We start from the raw sequence: 19,285 nt of genomic DNA, 5'->3' as shown, positions 1-19,285 counted from the left end.
TGCCAAAAAGAGAAGGCGTTTTTCTCCCTCACGCACTCTTTGTTCTTTCCATCCCTTGGTTTTGATAAGTTTGAAGGCTGTACTCCAAGTGGGGATTGATGGATCAAAAACAGGGCAAAAGTTGCCTGTTGGAATCTGTTGACTTGGATTATGTGAATGGGATGAAATGCATGTCCACAACTTGAGAGCATGTCCTCTCCAAATGTATCCCAAAATGGGTCAAAGACTGTGACCCCCCGTAAGACTGAGATAGCGGGAATACTTCAGAACAGGCCGGCATCGTGGCGTGACCTTTTCAACTCAGCGTTCCACATTCCACAGCTAGAAAGCACCTGCTTTGGCAATGCTGAAGGAGAAGAGGGGTCAACATGTGTCCAAGTCACACTTAAGCCATAGATGGATCCATTTCAGTGTCACTTCTGTTGTTTTGGTTGTCGTTCTCTTTGCTTTTGCTCAGTTACGGCTGTTGATCCAGAACGCTACCGAAGAAGAGTGGAGTTGTCATTTGAACCCTTTCCAAATGCCGCTTTTAGCAGTGATGCTCTACACTGTGCTCTGTATGTCCCTCAGGGTATCCAGCAGCTTTAAGTCACTTTTTATACTCTGAAGAATGTACAGAAAAAGGGACGATGGGAGAGATGCTGCTCTGCCTTGACCCCCATCTTAACGCTGCAGCAGAGCTTACAGTAAATGAGTTTTAGCCCACTGCAGATTACTGCATAGCCTTCAATTAGTGGGGGAGCCTGCACCACACCACGTCTGAGTTAAATATAAACTGGTCTTTATTTTAGAACTTTACACCAGCAGGGTAGCGCCCCAAATCCTTCGAATTTAGTTGCTGAGGCCATAGCATCTTCTGCTCATGAAAAATAGAAGAACAGATTTGTCGTGAAGGAGAAAGGAAAACATTATGAATAATCCAGTAGTCATCATCTTGCCAAGGTCTATCAAAACACCGACTTTACTTTTCCTCCGCAAGCTAGAAGGACCCGTCTGAATAACAAAATAATTCATCAGTGATTCAGCCAAAGACTAAAGAAGGTCTTGTCTTCAGACTGTGGGTTACTGCCAGATTCCTGACAGCTAGCGGGGCTTTCAGCTGCAGCGACTGAGCGTTCCCCCCTCTCCGATGCTGTTTGATTCCTTACCGAAATTAAAAAGCCGTCAAACTTCTCTCCATATTTTTTTTCTGCAGGGGTGTTTTTGTGTGACAACTCGACCGTCCTTGTGTATTCTTTTCCATTCCTTCCCTTCAGGCTCCCCTTTTGTGACTGCTGAAGATGTGCGGATCAATATTTGAAGACATTTAGAGCATGAGGAGTGGCATTGTTTGGGGAGTGGAGGTCATACAAGAATAATGCCAATGACCGGAAACATATGAGCCGGAGGCTGTGGAGAGTGCATCAGTGCAGGGGGCATTTACCGTGGGGGTTGGGTGTAAGTTGGGAGTAGGGGGGTCATGAGTGCTGCTGTGTTTTGAAGGCGAGATGGTCTTGGAAGTGGTATGATCATATGGCGTTAGGCGCCTGGTGACTGGTGATACCAGATGGCCTGTTATTGCAGCACTCTACATGTATGTGCTCCTCAGTCGAGCGTGCAAGAGCCCCGTTTATAATACCTCTCTGTCATGGACTGGACTGAAGTTCCAAACAGAAATATGTTGGCAAAAAGCTTTATTTTGCTAGCTGTCTCTACAAATTCTTGTCATTCTATTTATTTTTAATATCAAGTGTGTCATTAGCTCAGCAGGCTTATGTGTTTTTGTAAAACCACTGTCCTCAGATAATCAAGCAAAAAATGCCAAGTATTTGTTGAGTCCAGCTTTTCAGATGTGACGGGCTTTGCTGTTTTCCTCTGCTTTATATAATTGTAAATGAAATGTATGACAAAGCAAGCAGTTTGAAGGTGTCATCTTTGGCTCTAGAAACGTCCCTGTTATGGGCAAATTTATTGTTCGCCATGTTTTCGATCGTGCTCCACAATTGACTAATTGATTTGTCAACTAATTGTTCAAATCTAAATAAATTAAGATTAATTCATAATGAAAATAATAATTGCACCCCTACTTTGTACTGTATATTGTAAAGCGATAGTCATTTATTATGCTTCTTAAATCTCTGATACAGTTACTACAGTAAATCTCCCGATGCAACACTATACCAAACATCTGGTCTGCCAACTGGGTTTAAACAAACACTAGGATATATGTGCAAATGCTACTTGACCCCAGCAAGTATTACACTGTACTAAACATAGGACACTGTATGTTGTTGCTGTGGATCATATGAACACACCCTGAAATTTTTGGTGTTTACTCTGTGGTTGTGTTCTGTGGAACACTAGGGGTCTGTGCCACTCAACCCATGGCACTACAGACCCGGCCCGCCCCCGCCTTGGCTTCCCCTCTCTGCTGTCCTAACCCATTTGGCTGGCTGACAGTGTGACCGATGCAGGCTCGCACTCGTTCACTCACTGTCTGACCACTGGCGAGGACCATAATGCTCTCTCAGCTTTCATCATCACGCTGATGGAATTAAAAAAAGGTGAGTGGCAGTAAATTGGAAGGCTGGAGGGGGTGCTGCAGATGGATGCTCTCATACTGCTATGTTTGGAAATGGCACTGGGGAGAAGAAGCAGCGCATTAATGAGACGGCAGCTTATTATCTTGCTTATTTTGTGTGTGTTTGTGTGTGTGTGTGTGTGTGTGTGTGTGTGTGTTGGGGGGTGGGGTGGGGGTGTGGTGTTGCCTTGCAGTAAAGCAGTGCTTTGACTTATGTGTTCCTTGACACATTTGTGGGCTCAGATGTTTGTACCACATATAGAATGACTGGTGTGATCATCGTGACAAAAAGTGAAGTACTCAGAGTTTGTCACTGATCTGAAGCCTGTGAGGCCCTTCAGCCTTACAGTCTGCCTGCTATCAATAATGTGTGCAGGGTGCATAAAGTATGAAGCTCGTATGCATGCATATACAGTATTTCGTGCACATCTTAAATTGTGTTTCACTGGTTTACATTTTATACAATTAACTCCCAATAACTTAATGACTTGGCTCGTGCTGAGTTTTTGTGTTTTCCCTGCTGCCAAACACAGTAAATCGTCCAGAGATGAGGTGTAGACACGGCGTCAGTCCACTCTCCCTTCAGCACACAGATGCGTACACATGCTAGAGGCTACAGAGGAACATCAATTGGATCCCTGGCTTATTTACTCACTCCTTGTCTGCAGGTCACAGACGGGGTAGTCCTGTTTATAAGGGAGTGGGATTCATGGGTTCCCCCGTCTGTGTCTAATAAACACCTTCCTATCTGTGCTGCTGGAAGCCAGCAACAAGAGCCATGTTTTTGATCGGGTAGATAAGAAAGCCACTTGCCCCAGAGTAAGCAGAAAAAACTCTGTCACACTGCGAAAGAGGCTGGCCAGAAGTAGAACCCAGTACATTTTAAATAAAGTTGTGCTTGCAGCCATATCCAGGCTGTAATTATTATAGAGACAATATTTACACAATAATCTCATATCCTACTGGTGGGGTGATTACATAACAGCAACAGTTTGGTTATTACACAACCTGATGCTCTAATTTAAGAGATATAAACATCATTCTCCTGTTAGAATGAAACCATGATCAGTAAGGTCTGATTATTACTGATGCTTATCAACAGCTGTTCATAGTGCCAGTAACAGTGAACAGTGAGTTACTGAGCAGATTAAAAGCAGGTGTATTCAGGAGTGGACTCCTTAATGACCCAGTCTGCTGTCATCTGCACTGACTAAAAAGCTTTGTGGGTGTGTTTTCATGTGCATGTATGTGTGTGTGTGTGTGTGTGTGTGTGTGTGTGCGCAGGTTTTGCAGTGCATATACTTGTTTTGGTGTGTGTGTTTGCATGTGTCACCACTGTAATTGGCTTTCCAGCAGGGATTGTGGTTAAAGTTGCAGATGTGACAGTTCTTTGGGCATCACCATGGAGCAATGAGGACCCTGGTGATCTTTAGAGCCGGTGATTGATGACACCATGGGCTGCAAATTCCCATTTTCTCAGCATCTGTAGCAAAGTAAAAACAGCCTGCAGTGTGAGCGTGGTTGTGTAGAGGTGCTGTGGCTGAATTTGACCCTAACTGACAACCAGACTGCGCTGTAACTGTCTTAGTATAATATCGATCATTTCCTCTGGAGGAAGAGAACAATCATTCAAGTGTATTAGATGGAGTGCAGAAACATAAACAGTACTCAAGATATCCAATAGGATTAGTGGATTAATTGAATAATATGTGCAATTAATCTTGATTTGAACATCAGTCTGTCAAGACTGTGTGGTGGAATCTCTTTCCTCTTATTCCTCCCTTCTCCCACTCTTCCTGTGCTGGGAACACTGCTGCCACCCTGACTTTCAATCGGAGACGGATCCAGTTCCGGGACCTTCTCAAAAGAACTGGGACTTCTGTGACTGTTACATATAGTTCATATAGGCTCCACCCCCTCTGTCCTGCAGCTGGGGACCTCTCAGAGGGGCCCTGAGGGGGAAGGTCAAAGTCCTCGTAAAGCTTCCCTCAGGAGCAAACGCCTCTCTGCTTCTCCCTTTCTCTTTTTAACCCCCTTCAGTACCATCCACATTGTACTATAGGCAGCACATGCAGTGCAGCTGTGGGGGCTGGAGGAGACGGCTTGCGTGTTTAGTCTGGAACTTTCTTTTGAGGGATTAGCCCACTTCCTGGCTCTGGGCCGGCCGCTGGAAGCAGTCGGGATGACGGCGAGAGCATCGATCCTCCATCATCATACCATCTGTCTCACGCTGCCTTTCGGGATTAATGATTCCCTCTGACAGCTCTTTAGTAGGGCTCCATCAGTGCCGGACGACCATTCAGATTACACTGACATGTGGCAGTGCGAGTAGTTTGCATGAGGCGTCTTGGGTTTATTTAGTTTAACTGCTGTGAGGAGTCTTCACAGCCAGCTCAAGCCAAACTGATATATTTTTGATTAAAGCTACAAACTATAGAAATGAACAGTAACTGTGATACATAAATAACCTCAGTCAATGTACATGTTTTCTCCAACATGTCAACACACGTATCTGACTAAATGCTGCCAAACGTGTGTCTGAACCAGTGACTGGTTGGATGAGGTGTACACCTGTGACCACCTGTGTATTCACTAACTTACTAACATTTGGTCAGTGTGGTAACAAACCTAAGATATGAAGTCTGTGCAAATTCATCACGCTCAAAAACTTTTTTCACATTGCATAACATTCATCAGCAGTTGCAGTGACTTTAAAAAAAATAAATAAATTATTACATCAAAGACGTTATATTGAATCAGTGTCAGATAATCTTATGTATGAAGAACAGATTCTTTGACTTGAACTTGATTCTGCTGACTGGCTCATACTACCCCATTGTATCTGAAAAAAGCAGTACGCATGTGACCATAGTACATCCATGTTTTGCTCCCTCAGCTCAGTCACAAAGTCTGCAGGGAGTTTGAAGTGAGGGCTGACCGTTACTGACCCGCTGGTTTGTTGAAGTTTGCTGATGAGGTCTTGCACTTCATTAGAATGCCGCTCTCAACCTCCCAACACATAATAGTTGCTGTAACTGCTGATGGCTTTGGTCCAGGGAGGAAAATAAAAGAGGATGATAAAGGAGGGAAGAGTGAGAGGGAAAATCCAAACCACTGTAAACTGACCGGCCTTGGGGCCACAACGGCCCTTGCTACACACAGCCACAGCTGCCACAGCTCCAGCCCCAACCTGGCCTGCACACAAACATTATGTTAACCAGTGGCAAGAGTTCAGCCAAGCCAGGAACAGAACCTCTTAAAATGAGAAAGTAAACGAGTTCCTGGCATTCTCTGAGCTGCCAATTCTCCTCGCAGACAACAGTTTGTACAGTTCAATGGGTTCTACAATAGAGGCATCCACACTCTGCACTGGCTGTCATATGCCATTACATGTGATGGCACAGCATTGTTACCCATCTCCTCATCTTCTCTTGATATGTGCTTAGTCCATTCCCAGAGGAGCCGCTGGTGAACAATGGAGTGATGCGCCTCCTCGCACATTCCACATGGCTCTATTGAGTTGTCTAATGAACCTCTACCGCATGCATGGCCTACGCTGGCTGGTTGGGCTCCACGAAATACCATCTCGGCCCATCACACCCCCTCATATTTAATTTGTTTGGAATGTGTAATAGGCTGTGAAGTGGAGCGTGGTGCAGTGTTGATCTGTGCCAGCAAGGTCTGCGGATATGGAGGGACAGGTGCCAGCCATCAGTGGAAGGTGCTGTACTTAACACTCTGCGCCGGGTTGGAGAGTGTACAGTCCTGGCCCTGTGGTGTAGGCTTTTAGAGCTGCCAGTGTCCTGTTGCTCCAGCCAAGCAAGCTTTTAGTTTGGTAATAGGACATCATAGCTGTCTGTTCTTTTTCTGAAGAGGGGGCAGCTGAAGTTGGAGAGAAAAGGTTGTGTCCGGATTGAGTCGCGGGCCAGGAGAACCACAGTGGACAAGAAACACAGCACAAATTACAGTCTTTATGCTTTAACTCAATCCTGTGGGATTAGAGGGAAGTTATACTCTGGGACGTAGAATGAAAATTAACCAATTTTCTCAATAGTAGTCCCATTTCATTTTTACTGCTATTACACTTTCAGAATTAATTATTGGTTCAGAATTATTCAGAAAGAATTAAATCATATTTTTGATGAAATATTCTCCATGTAACAGTCTTAAATGACATTTTTACTTCAATAGATAATAATGCACTGGGAGAGTGTCTGAGACAGAGGACACTCATGACCTGCCGGTGCAGGTGCATTAGACACTGAGTCACTGGAACACCTTGTTTTCCAACATTATTTGTGCTTTTACATGTCTCCAAAAGGCAGACAGCATCATGAGTAGCTGCTGGTTTTATCTGTGCCTGTAGACATACAGCTCTGAGGACTGATACTGCAAGGACATTAGCTTTAAAACAGTAGAGTCGCAGTCTGTGTTTTCCTAACTGGACCTTTGGATGCCATAACCATTACTCTCTCATGTGTATTTATTTCCCTGTGGCCGCTATAAGTTGCCGTGAGTTACCAAACTGCTTTCCTGGATCCTTAGAGATTCAACGGGGGTCTCAGTTTAACACCCTGGTTGGTCAGGAGCTGTACTGAGGCATGTTTTTTTGCTTTTTTACCTCCTGAGATTTAGGACGTGTGGAAAAGGGTTCACTAAACCCCGTGAAGTTTTCAGAGTTAAGCAAACAAGGCCTGTTGACACAGACCTCCTTGAATTCCCAAATTCTTTCCATCATATTCTAGTACAGTTAAGAGAGGCTTAATCCAATAAAACCCACTCTTCGCCTGTTTTGTGCTTTGTCTCTCTTCAATCTTGCTCTGAGTGTGTGTGTGTGTGTGTGTGTGTGTGTGTGTGGATGTTGATGGGGGGGTGGGGTGGGGGGTAAGTTCCTCTGAAGGAGGGTCCAGCTGCAGCCTCTGTTGTTCAGACCACAAGGGAACACTGGGAGTGTTTTTGGGGTCATGGAGCAGCTACATTCCAGACTCGAATGCTCAGATGAGAGAAGTCGTCCCTCGCCCTGCTCCAAGCCGCAACCCACCTCCGCTCTTTTCCCTGTGTCACTTATCCACGGTCGTTCAAGCATGATGTCCCTCAAACACTGGTGCTAATTAAGGCCGCTGGTGTATGTAACCGGCCAGCAGAACATGTATCAATGCTTTCCCTGTGCCGTGCAGATGCGTCACTTACCGGTGAGCTAGAAGTCACAGGAGACCAGCCTGAGTGCCCCCTCTCCTCCGCCCGTCATGTTCTCATGCCGCTCATGTTGTGACAGGGCCTTGTTACGGTCTTGTACTGCTAATGGCGATGAAAGTGAAGCGCGCTGGGTGCTTTACTACCTTCTCTAATTACCTGCAGAAATGAACTCGGATTGTACTTTCTACAGAGAGGGAGGAAACTTTACAGGGGGAAATAAACATTTACTTCAGTTTTGTGGATTTAGGTGCAAGACACATTGAACCATGGGACGCAGCAGGAGTTGCCAAGGTATGGGAGGGAGCGACTTTTCTGGAATGTGTTGACAGGAAGGTAGCATATCCTGACTACAGATGATTCTATCGACTAATTTCCCTGTCGATGAAACAGAAATTAAAATTTAGACGACTTGACTCTAAAAGTCTTATCTAATCTAATCTAAAAGTCAGAAAACAGTTGAAATTGAGAGCAATTTAATCAGGATCACAGCGTGTGCGGGTAAACAATGTCACCTCACAGATGGTTTATCCAGTAATGCAACAAATTCTCTGGAAATTCAATTCAGAAACTGGTAATAGGTTGAATAATCAAATTGGAAAGTTGATTATTGGCTGAGTCACTGAATTAACTACCTGAGAAATCAATGCACATGATCAGAACCAGAAACACTAATGAGCCTCACAGAGAAATGACTGTTACAACTGCACAGCACAGTGAGGGAAGAGGAAGTGAACTAGAGACCATCGTGCGATGGGATCAGCCGTGACGCCCGTGAACATGTTGACGTTTTGACTGAGTACTCAGTAGTTATTACTACATTATTACATCTACTTCTTCCTACTACTTTATTTTGATCTTAACTATACACCTGTAAAGTTTCCTGACTGAATCTTGTGACATTACAGCTGGGACAAAATCAGACAGACATGATGAACACCTGCCAAGTCCTCAAAACCACCTGTGTGGTACTTCCTGCTACGGCAGGTGTCTCCAGGAACACATTTTGCCATGATGACACATGCGCACGCACACACGCACGCACACACACACACACACAAACAGCGCTAAATCCTGTGATATTACCACTTATCGCCACATTGCCTTCAATGTTCTAACACAACCAGGAACTGAAACATTTGTACCATCTCACTGCGTCCAGTATATCAACATATAGCCCAACCCTACCCATTGGATAACAATATGGATTGTGAATACAATGTATTATTTGTACTATTAGGTTCAACATTATTGGTTCTGTCAGCCAACTACATGTGGCCTCCTGAACCTTGGCAAATGTTTTAAGTCAGTTTTAGTGTTCCACCAGTATATTGATGAAAATCGTTGTGGATTTCAGCCCTAAGTAATTCATTGCTGCTGTATTTTCTGTTGTACTATAGCTTTACAAATGATGAATATGCAAATATGGTCATGTTCTGCTATATTAGCGATGACAAATTGCTTGCATTCTCCAAAGAGTCAGAATTATTCCAAACAGTCTCTCTGAAATATGGTCATTGCAGCAGGGTTTGAGAGTTGGATACTATATATGTGGGATGGTCTTCAAAGGGAAAGCCATTGTGTCCCCCGCCACACTGTGGTGTGGAAATCACAGTGGGCACGTGCACAGAGACTGATCTGAAATTACAGGCCTCCATCCACGCTGTGCAATCTGAGGCTTGCAGGCAGCAGGACTGGCATGATGTCCCCAGTCCTCCGACTCTGGAACCCTGAAGCCACAAGCTGCTGCTGTTGTGCTGTACTCCGGTCTCTGTGGCAAACAAGCCTCCTGTCTTCTCTCTCCAACACACACCAACAAACCTAATTAACTTTCCCTCTCGGCTGAACGCTCCTGCTTCTGCTCCGCCACAGCTGTGCACTCTGAAAAGTCCTCACTACTTTGAATATGCTTTCTTCCTGAGTGCACGGATTCCCAAACCTTGGCGATATCGTGCCAGTTCGCGGCACCTGATCTCTCAGAGGTTTGTTTCAAAGTCAAACTTATTATGTTCAGCTTTCCCCCATTGTGGGGTTTGAGGGGTGCAGAGGTCTGCAGTGTCTAGAGCAGGTGCTGCAGAGGAAAACTTTCTCTGCCTTTCCACTGCAGATAACCTCTCCAGGGAGGAGCTGAAATCTGCAGGATGGAGTTTAAAACTAGGTTTCTTTGCTGTGTTTACGATACAGAGCCTGTGTGTTTTGGTTTTGGTGCAGATAGTAGATGCTGCGTGATTGTTACTGATGCGTCTACGGTGTGAATTCCTGTGTACCGCGTATGTTTGGCAGTGTTTGTGAACTTTGCTAACAGCAGCAGCACTGCAGTGTTGTGCAGTGAGGTTCTGAAGTGGGTCAGCCTCTCCACAGTGCCGGAGCTCCCGTTCGCTCTCGGAGGAGCGAGTGAGTCCGGGCGGACTTTACCATCCCTGTGAGTAGACACATTTCTGTCTCCTGTGGACATTGAACAGCTAAAAAAACGATATAAGATACCTGCATACTGTATGAATGGTGATTTATTCAGGAACTTCTCCATCTGTCTTCACCATGCATATTCAAAAGTTGGATGTGCATATTCTAGTCCTCCACTACTTCTCACTGGTATTACAGCAGGTCCCATTTGTCCAAATACAGTTTTGGGTTGCCTCTGAGCATATTTCATAATGAAGTTATGACAAATGTGCAGCAGGATCGCTGCAGACAGAATCATTTTTATATTTATTTTCATATGGGTATTTTTCTCTGGAGAAGTTACATCTTTTGGCTCTGGGTTTGAGCTTGGCTGCTTTGAATGATGAGGATTTGGCTGCACATGGATCTTTCAGTCCTCCCTGGCAGGCAGAGCTGCCTTAATTGTTGCATGCCTCTGGAACGTGCCTCGCTAATGGGGCTGTTGGAGTCCCAATCAGTCAGCGCTGGGTTTTCTCTCTCTAACATCCTGGCTTGAGCAAGCAGGGCAGCCTTGATGATGCAACAAACTGCTTTGGTTTGGTGACGGCGCTCAGGAGGCCGTGCCCCGGAGGAATCATAACTCTTTCATGCCTCCTTTGGGCCGTCTGATGTCAAAACTGGGATCCAGCAGAGATGACATTTTATGTTAATGTCTGCTGGGTCTGTTTTTGTGTGTGTCGCCAGGCTGGTCTTGTGAAACAACGGGTGTGATGAAATGCGACAGCCATGCACTCAGACAGTTACACAGACTAATTTCTCAGACTGTGACAACCTAATTCAAGCTGGATGTGGAGAGGATCTGTTTTGATGTTACTCCAGAAAAAACTCAATGGGGGTTTGTTTTGTTGATGTCATTACCAAACGCTGCCACACTCTACTAAGCCAGTAAAACACTCAATGATAGCGGCCACAGGTAAAAGGTCGTGTTTAGACTTCAGTGAGGGTGGGGCTCTTCCCGGAAAACTCCAGAGATTTGCATAATAGGAGCTTATTGCTTATTCCCTGGACTCACTGTGGATTGAACTGGGAATTCCTCTGTCTTTTCATTGAAAGTGTCCAAGGGCTGACTCATTGTGTGTTGTCCCGCGAGTCTATAGAGGTGATTTGACTGGAAGAGCAGTGGCCTAATACCTCAAATGAGTCATTATCCATGTGACTAAACTCCCCCCTCACCTCACCCGTCCCCACAAACGATCCTCTCCATCCCTCCCTTAGCTACTCCACAGTCCGGGGCCTGCTGTTGGAGCAGCGGATGAGACGAGGTTTAACCAGTCAAACCAAAATGAGCATTATTTCACTACACACTGCCGCTGGCTTTCTCTTCTCTTCGCTCCCCTCTGTTGCCGTAATCTTTATTTTGGCTGTAGAACAAGTGCTGGAACTCCTGGCAAGGAAAACAAACCTCTAACAAGGGGAGATGTGAGCACCTTGTCGCCATATGGGGCTCGGAATTCCACCGAATTGCTCTCTAATCTCCACAACATGTTAGGAATTTGAAGCCCTTGTTTTTCAGGAGAAAATAGCAGTCCGCTCCCCACGTGGCTTCTCTTTTGGCGTGCAGTGTGAAAGTGCCATTTGTAGCGCTCCTGTGGCTCTTTGACTTCTGAAACACACAAACACACGCACACAGGAGATCACCATGTCTATGTTGTTGGATGTGGGGCACCAAGACGGGGCAAGAGTCGGGAGCGCTGGTAGGGTTTCTTGACTTGTGGCCTTAGCTGATAAGGGGTCTCTTCCAGAACCCAACCCTGAACTCTGGGTTGACCTGTGCAGCTGATCAGGTTTGGTTCAGTCTGAGTTAAGTGTGTGCGTGGTGAATGAAAGAAGCCATCAATGGAGAAACTATGATTCACCATGGCCATGTGTGAATGAAGAGCAGCGTCTCCATTGTTATTAATGTGAAAGAATGGACATTTATCTTTTAAGAAACGCAGCGGCTGTGAAAGAGGCTGAGTTTGAGAGAAGAGTCGCTCAGTTAACATCATCACATTTCTTTCAGTGTGCTCCACTCAGACTTGTATTTCCTTAAGGGCAGATAAAGCGGGAATCTTACTGTTTGTTACATTCAGTTTTAAAATATATTTATTGAGCTGTAACCCGATGGGTGCAAAGTGCTGGTGGACATAAGACCTAAGTTTATCTATAGACCTGTGATCGTGACCTTTAGTCCGACCCAGTCACAGCCGCAAGATTTTGGTGATTTGCAGTTGAAAAAGCGTCGTAGGTTAAAACGGACTGTAAATTTTTAGATGTCTATTTTACATTTAAAAAACCTGCTGAACAGCATTTAAAGACTACATTTCAACATGTAGTACATTTAAACATAGTAACAGAAATGCTTTTGTAGTTTTAAAACCAATCATCAATCAATCATCCTCAGTGAACTACGCTCTATCAGTGCAACAGGTCACAACATGAGAAATGATAATTCATAGATCAGTGTCTGTGCAGTAAACATTTCAGTGCAGGGGGTACTGATGATGATGTTATAAAGATTGACAGTGTATAGATTTTATTCTGAGCTGAGGATGAATCCATGATGTAAATACAAGTACATGTAACACATGAATAATGTAGAGATCTCTGTCTATGTCCTCACACTGGTGACTGATCATAAATGTGGTGACGTTAGAAAAGATAGGCCTCGGGTCACAAACTAATATCCAACTGGGATTTTGATCTTCTTCTCCCGACTCAAACTTCACTCTGATGTGCGCTTTGACATCGACTGTATGAATGAGGAAACAAAGCGATGTCTCACACAGCTTCTTCAGGCTCAGCAGGAGGGGAGGAGACAGAGAGAAAACCTGCCAGGGACCAGGTTAGTTTCAGGAGTGTTACTACAGTAACTTCTGGAGCAGGAAACTCAGAGTTTCTCTCATCTCAGGGTTCACACACTCAAGAGTTTTCACTAAACCTGCTCTCTGGAATACACCCAAGGTGTCTGCAGTGCTGAAGTAAAGTAGTCATGTGTCTGTGGTGTGATGCATTGCTGGGCAGTAAGGCAGTTTGGGCTTTGCTGTTGTCCCGAGAGGTTCGCTGACTCGCTTAATGGGTGCCGGTGATTCAAGACTTCCCAGACCAACTGATGCTCTCATCTCCTGTTAGCTTTTCTTTTCTCCGCTGGTGATTGGGACTAAGATTTTAAATGGACTCAGACCAGTGTTCTGCATTACTCATCATGTTCAAGTTCACATGTTGTGTTTTCAGTTTTAAGTCCTCCTATACAATTTCTTTCCCATTTTACTTTCTAGGTGTATATTTTTGTCATATATCAGTATATACAGAAAGTAGTAGTATTAAAAGCAGAATTTCAAAAGTGAACATGTGTTTTGTTTGTAGTAGTTAAAACAGGTTCTGTGCAATCTTTTATCAACTCTCAGCAGCTGTTACAGTTTCATTATCGAGTCGGTGGCGTGTTTGTTTTTTTGTAATGTTGTTTTGAAAGATATGGCTTTTGTTTGTGTTGCAGCTCAGAGTCAGCACACTGTGAGATGTTGTCTTTCCTGTGGGCATCAAATCTGGAAGAAATATTTCTCTGGGTTGTGTCGTTGAGGTTTTTTTTTAGTGTGGGGGTCTCTTGGCGTCTTATTACACGATGCAGGTTTTCATTCCCAGTGTGTAGAGGATCATTTGTGGGGGTGTTGCAGACAGCTTCTTCTTCACGTCCTTTAATCATAATGTGGAACAGGCTGTTCCCTGTTTGATACATTCCTCAGGTTTAGCCAAGGTCTTCAGATATCATCCTTCAGTCTTTGTTCACTGCATCACTGGCCTGAAAAAGTTGTTTTCATCATTTTGAGATATTGCCTAGTTCCTTCCTGAGGCCAGTGGACTAATGGGCTTTGGTCTGTGGAATCCACTCTAGTGTTTTCTCCCTCATTGGGCCATTTGCTGAGGCCCCAGTGGGGCAGACAACAATAGGCTTCATATGAAATATTCACCATGTCTGGGGCATTCCAGTGAGCAGTCGATCTGTTCGCAGCAGTTTAGTGGTTAGATAAAAATCTGCTCCAATTGAAGAGAAAAACAAAACCCCAATGCTTCCAGGGATCCCAAGTAAGATTGAGAGTTCATTTAGTTATTGGATGGTGCCTGCTGCTGTCTATATAACCACTCCTTGGCATGCGATGCTTATGGCCCTGTCTTGTCTCTCTTTGTCTCTCAGAATTTCCGCTGAAATGATGGTGCATCTGGAGTGCTGAATTAGAAGTGAAACAATTGTTACACGTGGTATTTATTTGCTTAAATTGCCAAGGCAGAGGGAGCGGGCTCACAGCTCCTCCAGTCTGAGTGAGAGGGGCGACGCTGCTCGGAGCTCAGGTGGATGCAGCCGGCGCAGCGTGCAGATGCTCCGAGTAATTGCAGTGAAATCTGGGGATGTCTCAGGTAGAGGAGATGGTGTGAGACCCTGTAGCATCTGACTTGTCTCTCTCTCCAAACTCAGCTGTCGGTCATGAACTCGTTCTGATTAAGGAACCGCCTGCTGATGCTGACAATAGATGTCAGGTGCTGAGCCTGACCCTCTTACACCTAGGTTTTAGACGTGAACTGACTTTTAAAGAAATCAGCTCGATGTCATGTCAAGATGCATATTTGATTTTGAAAGATTGGGCTTGGAAAAAAAAATAATAATTCCACGACAACAGTTCATTGTTTACTTGAAAGTTTTTGTTTCTCAGCAGGGTAGAAACCATCATCATAAAGACGGATTTTTGGTCGGTGGAAAAGAAACCTCCAAACTATCAATCTTTACAGTCATTGTGCTGGTTTGTAGCTAGTTGCATCATTTCTAAACACTGACATTGTCCCATCATGACTTTGCAGCAGTGAGGTTTGGATGATGCTGCGGGCTCATCCTCAATTGGCAAAACTTTCTTTTGTCATTTAGTCCACTGTGATTTATATTTGTATCTCCACCAACCGTCTCTCTGTCACCTCAAGGACACAGCATGTCAGTGTGCAGCGTCGTTTCCTGGACACTTTGCACTGTGTCACAGACCATCTTTGTATATGAAGTTCACATTCCTGCTGAAGCACAAAGGAAGAGGACAAAATGCTAAAGCCACAAAAGCACAGGATGTTAGCGCGTATTGTCGTTAATGCTGCTGGTGTCGGCCCGGCCCTCCAAGTCAGTTCCTACGCAGAGCTTTTGTAACCTCTGCAATCCCGTGTGAAAAGCTGACAAGGACCTTTTGAGAAACTTGCATATCTTGCTCCTTTCTAGCAGTGTAAAGCTGACAAAAAGCCCTGTGGTTATATTCCGTTTTCCCAGAGAAAGATTTGCTTTCGATTGTGCGCCTGCTTTTCTTTTTTGCCAAAGCTTGCTTCTTACAGCTCTTTCTCCTGCAGGATTATTGGAAAAGGCTGTCGCTGTCCAGTAAATTTTTTTTTGCACCCGCAAATAAAAGTACTGTGGCAGTGGTGTGTGTGTGTGTGTGTGTGTGTGTGTGTATGTGTGTGTGTGCCTCTGTTGTGATGTGCATGGCTGTGTGTGTTTGAGGGAAGAGAGAATCGCCCTGCTTGTTGGCTGCTGTTGACAGAAATATCTTGTGAGAGAAAACATTAGTGTGTTAGCCAATATATTCACACTTTTATTAAAAATTAGATTTTGGCCAGTCAGCCTTGTCCACCTCTGAAATGAAGGATGTTCCTCTGTGACCACAGCCAGTGAATTTTTTTATGATTATAATAATAGTGATAAAAACTAGTGTCTTATGAGGCTTATGTTTATTCCAGTGTGGCGTGATTTTACTCAGCGGCTTGAGGAGGCAGTGGCTGCAAACAAACCTTGAACTATTTCATGATTCTTGCTTTATTAGAAAATCTAGGGTCTGATTACGAATGCTGTTGGGAAAGATTTTGCAGCCTGTGCTCCTTGAACCATAAAAGACTTGAGTGTAATTGAGTCTTCGCAGGATCTAGATCTGGATCCAACATTGTCGTGAGTTATTTTTGGGCTCCACTTACATGCTGCAGAACTCGTTGCACAGCAGTGCACTCCCTTCTCTTTCCGAAGCCCCCCCCCCACCCGACAAAAGTTCTCCACAAACTCGGTCTGGCTGCAGTCATCTCACACCCTCCACTCTATTTTAAGCCTTCATACGGAGGCCCGCTCCCCCTTGAGTGGACCTCACTCTCTCTGTGTGGGCCAGAGCGTGGGCCTCTGCTCACCCAAGACATTCACACACACACACACACACACACACACACACACACACACGAAGCAGCTACTGCCAGCTGGTGCAAAGGTAATAGCAGAGGTAATGTCCCGAATGGTGCGGCCTCAGTAAACCTCTGCCCTGGCTATACACTCAAAGTCAGAGGAGGATGCTCATTAAAGTGTGCTCTCTAACAGGAGAGCTGACGTGTTTGTCAGGGCTGTCCCAGTGGGTCAGGACACAACACTGCGTGCCATGCTCTGAGGAGTTTACTGTCTTGTTTTCAATCTGTGAAGTTGGACGAAAGTAGGACGAACTTAGACTGTGTTTCTGGCAAAATTGCAGCTGCAGCAGTAGGACACTGATATATGTCTTCAGAACGTCACTGTGGATTATCTCTCTGGTATTTCCTTTTTTGTTCAGAAAACGTTCAGAATCATAATAATGAGAAAGCCAGTGTCGTATAGATTCTGCAGAGCTGTACCAGTCCCCCCCCCCTTCATGGGTTTAGCCTGCCAGGGTGGGGTTGGATTCCACAGTGGGCAGACAGCAGGAAAACAACAAGCACCCGCGCTTCCTTCCCGTCTGCGTGCTGTTTTCCAGCGACCACTGTGTTCATATCGCTGTGCCAGCAATACACCACTTAGCATTAAAATAAGATAAACAAGTACCTGAGGTTAACAACACTGTCTATCTACCCGCTCTGTGGACATTAGCCTGAGTTCTCACAGCTTATTGACATGGTATAATAACTGTTTCACATTCACAACAGTATTTTAAGTCTGTGCACTGCGGCTTTTGTCAGATGACATTGACCCACCCCTAATGTTAGGTGAAGGTCGTCATTTAGAAAATGATTTGAACTGGAAAGTACCCACATCACAAGGTTGTAAATGAATCTAATGTCTCCAACCACAAATACACTACAGTGGGCAACATGTTGTATCCTGGTTTCAGGTTTCATCAAGTCTGCTAAACAACCTTGGTCATCAACTCTGGAAAGTACCCGTATTTCTGTCACTTAATAGAGGAAGATGAGGCTAAACTAATTTAGAGTGGATGCATGGCATCAGAATTGTGTGTAATCAGATGGCTGGCTCGCAGCGGACATCCTCTGTCTGACAGAGACAAAAACACACAAGCTCCTCAGTGTTCCTGATAATCACAGCTGTAGACAGGGAGGCGCAGCGGCTCAATCAGCTGCTGCTGCAGTCTCTTCTTCAGCTTATGGACTAGCCTGAAGCACCACTCGCTGAAGTGTGCCATGATGACTGTTGTTCTTTGCATAATTGCGATTACATTACCCGTGGTCCCCGGGGTTAAAATAGTTGTGGTGTGGATCTCTCACAAAGTGGACTGCTGGGATCCCTAAAGGTCCTTGAGGAGGCTCTAAGGGTCCCCAGCAAAATGAGCAGTAGCTTAATGTTTTCATTGCTCACTCTTAATTAACCACAGTGTAAGTTTGTGTAAGTGTGACTATTATAATCACGTGTTTCGTCCCCTAATGGGCAGCGTACCAACTTCTGCAAACTGGTGTGACACAGAATGAGGCAGTGAGGGTCAGTAACACGATGATCTCTGAGAACTCCTCATGCATAATGTATGTTAGCACAGTACAAGTTTGTGGTTCTAATATGGACTTCAGCCACCTTTAGTTCAATCTACTGTACGTCACACATCTGTAGAGCTTTAACGATTAGTCAATGAAAATAGCATGAATTGGCAACTATCTTAGTAACTGATTAATAACTTGAGTCATTTTTTAAGCAAAAAAAGTCATAACATTTCCTGGTCCCAGCTCCCCACATGTGATGAGCCACTGCTTTTCTTAGTGAATTGAATATCTTTGGGTTTTGGACTGTTGGTCAGACAAAACAAGAGGCACTCTTTACTAGTTTTTGTTGTTTTAAACAAAATAATCAATTAATTATAGGCAATAAATCAATGAATCAAGAATGTAATAGAGAAAGTAATCAACAGATTCAACGATGATAAAAATAATCAGAAACATGATCCTTTACCCGTTTCCTCTGCTTCATCTCCTGCAGATCGCTTTGACACCTAAATGTTATCTGAGTGGAGAAATGTTCAGAAAATATCCCTTAGGGATCATTCTGCTCAGCTACAACCTGGATGTTATTTTCATAGGTTTGGACATGGTTTCTATCGTTGTCAGCAAGATTATCTGAACTGCTTTATTTGAAGGTAAGACTGAGAGTTACTGCCTCTGAAATGTTGGTGATAGTCCCTGATCGCACATGAACACAGTGTGTGTGCACAACTGCACAGTACGGTCGGTCCAAGTTGATCCAATGATCCAATGTCTGTAAATTATAATAGATGTTTATGGACAGTTTGAGTGATGATTTTGCCATTGGCCTCCATTTCAAGTTTTTGTCCAGATAAGTTTGGCTGCGTTGAAGTTTGACTGCTTGTGTTTCCTGCCCTGTGAGTGAGTGCAATGCTATTACTAATAATATGAATAATGGGCAAAAGTGCAAAAATAATGCCTGACCTTAGTTGTAAAAAACAGAATTACTCTTTGATATAAATTCATAGTGTGGGTAGGGAAGGGTGATATCTAGAGGCTAAGTGAATGACTCTGTAGAGCTGTGTGGGTTTAGGATTAGAAGCAGCTCTGGCTGATCTCCCAGAGGACTCTGAAGGGTTGGGCTGAGATTTCCTTCCTGTAAGGAGTCATGTCTTCACCAGGGTTTGGATGATATCTGTCATCCAAACTACCCTGACCTATCTCCTAATAGGACAGTTTGGAGTCTGTGAGTTGTCATCACTCCTCTTCCAGCTACCGGCTCTTTTGGTCCAAGATCCTGTTTACTGGATACCTAAATCTTCAGAAGTCAGCATTTCCTGTTGCACGGAACAGCAGCAGCTGATGTGGGAGGAAAGGGAGGTGGGGGGGGGGGGG

The 19,285-nt window shown here is 44.6% G+C and overlaps 1 protein-coding gene across 6 annotated transcripts in view; it reads left to right on the top strand.

The window, feature by feature from the left end:
• Positions 1–19,285, top strand: part of arvcfb (ARVCF delta catenin family member b) — a 125,938-nt gene that overhangs the window by 12,827 nt on the left and 93,826 nt on the right. The window contains exon 1 of one of the 6 annotated variants that reach the window (XM_087171585.1): positions 2,499–2,543. The exons of the other annotated variants lie outside the window; for them this stretch is intronic. The gene's annotated coding sequence lies outside the window, so the exon portion shown is untranslated. Of the gene's footprint in view, positions 1–2,498; positions 2,544–19,285 lie in introns of those variants that run through there. 6 annotated transcript variants of the gene reach the window in all.

The sequence above is a fragment of the Seriola lalandi genome, unplaced genomic scaffold (genome assembly GCF_002814215.2).
Source record: "Seriola lalandi dorsalis isolate HSWRI2012SDOR001 ecotype SW California unplaced genomic scaffold, Sedor1 jcf7180002054883, whole genome shotgun sequence".
Classification (NCBI taxonomy): Eukaryota; Metazoa; Chordata; class Actinopteri; order Carangiformes; family Carangidae; genus Seriola; species Seriola lalandi.
The sequence above is the reverse complement of the archived record's forward strand: the minus strand, read 5'-3'. Positions and strand labels throughout refer to the sequence as shown.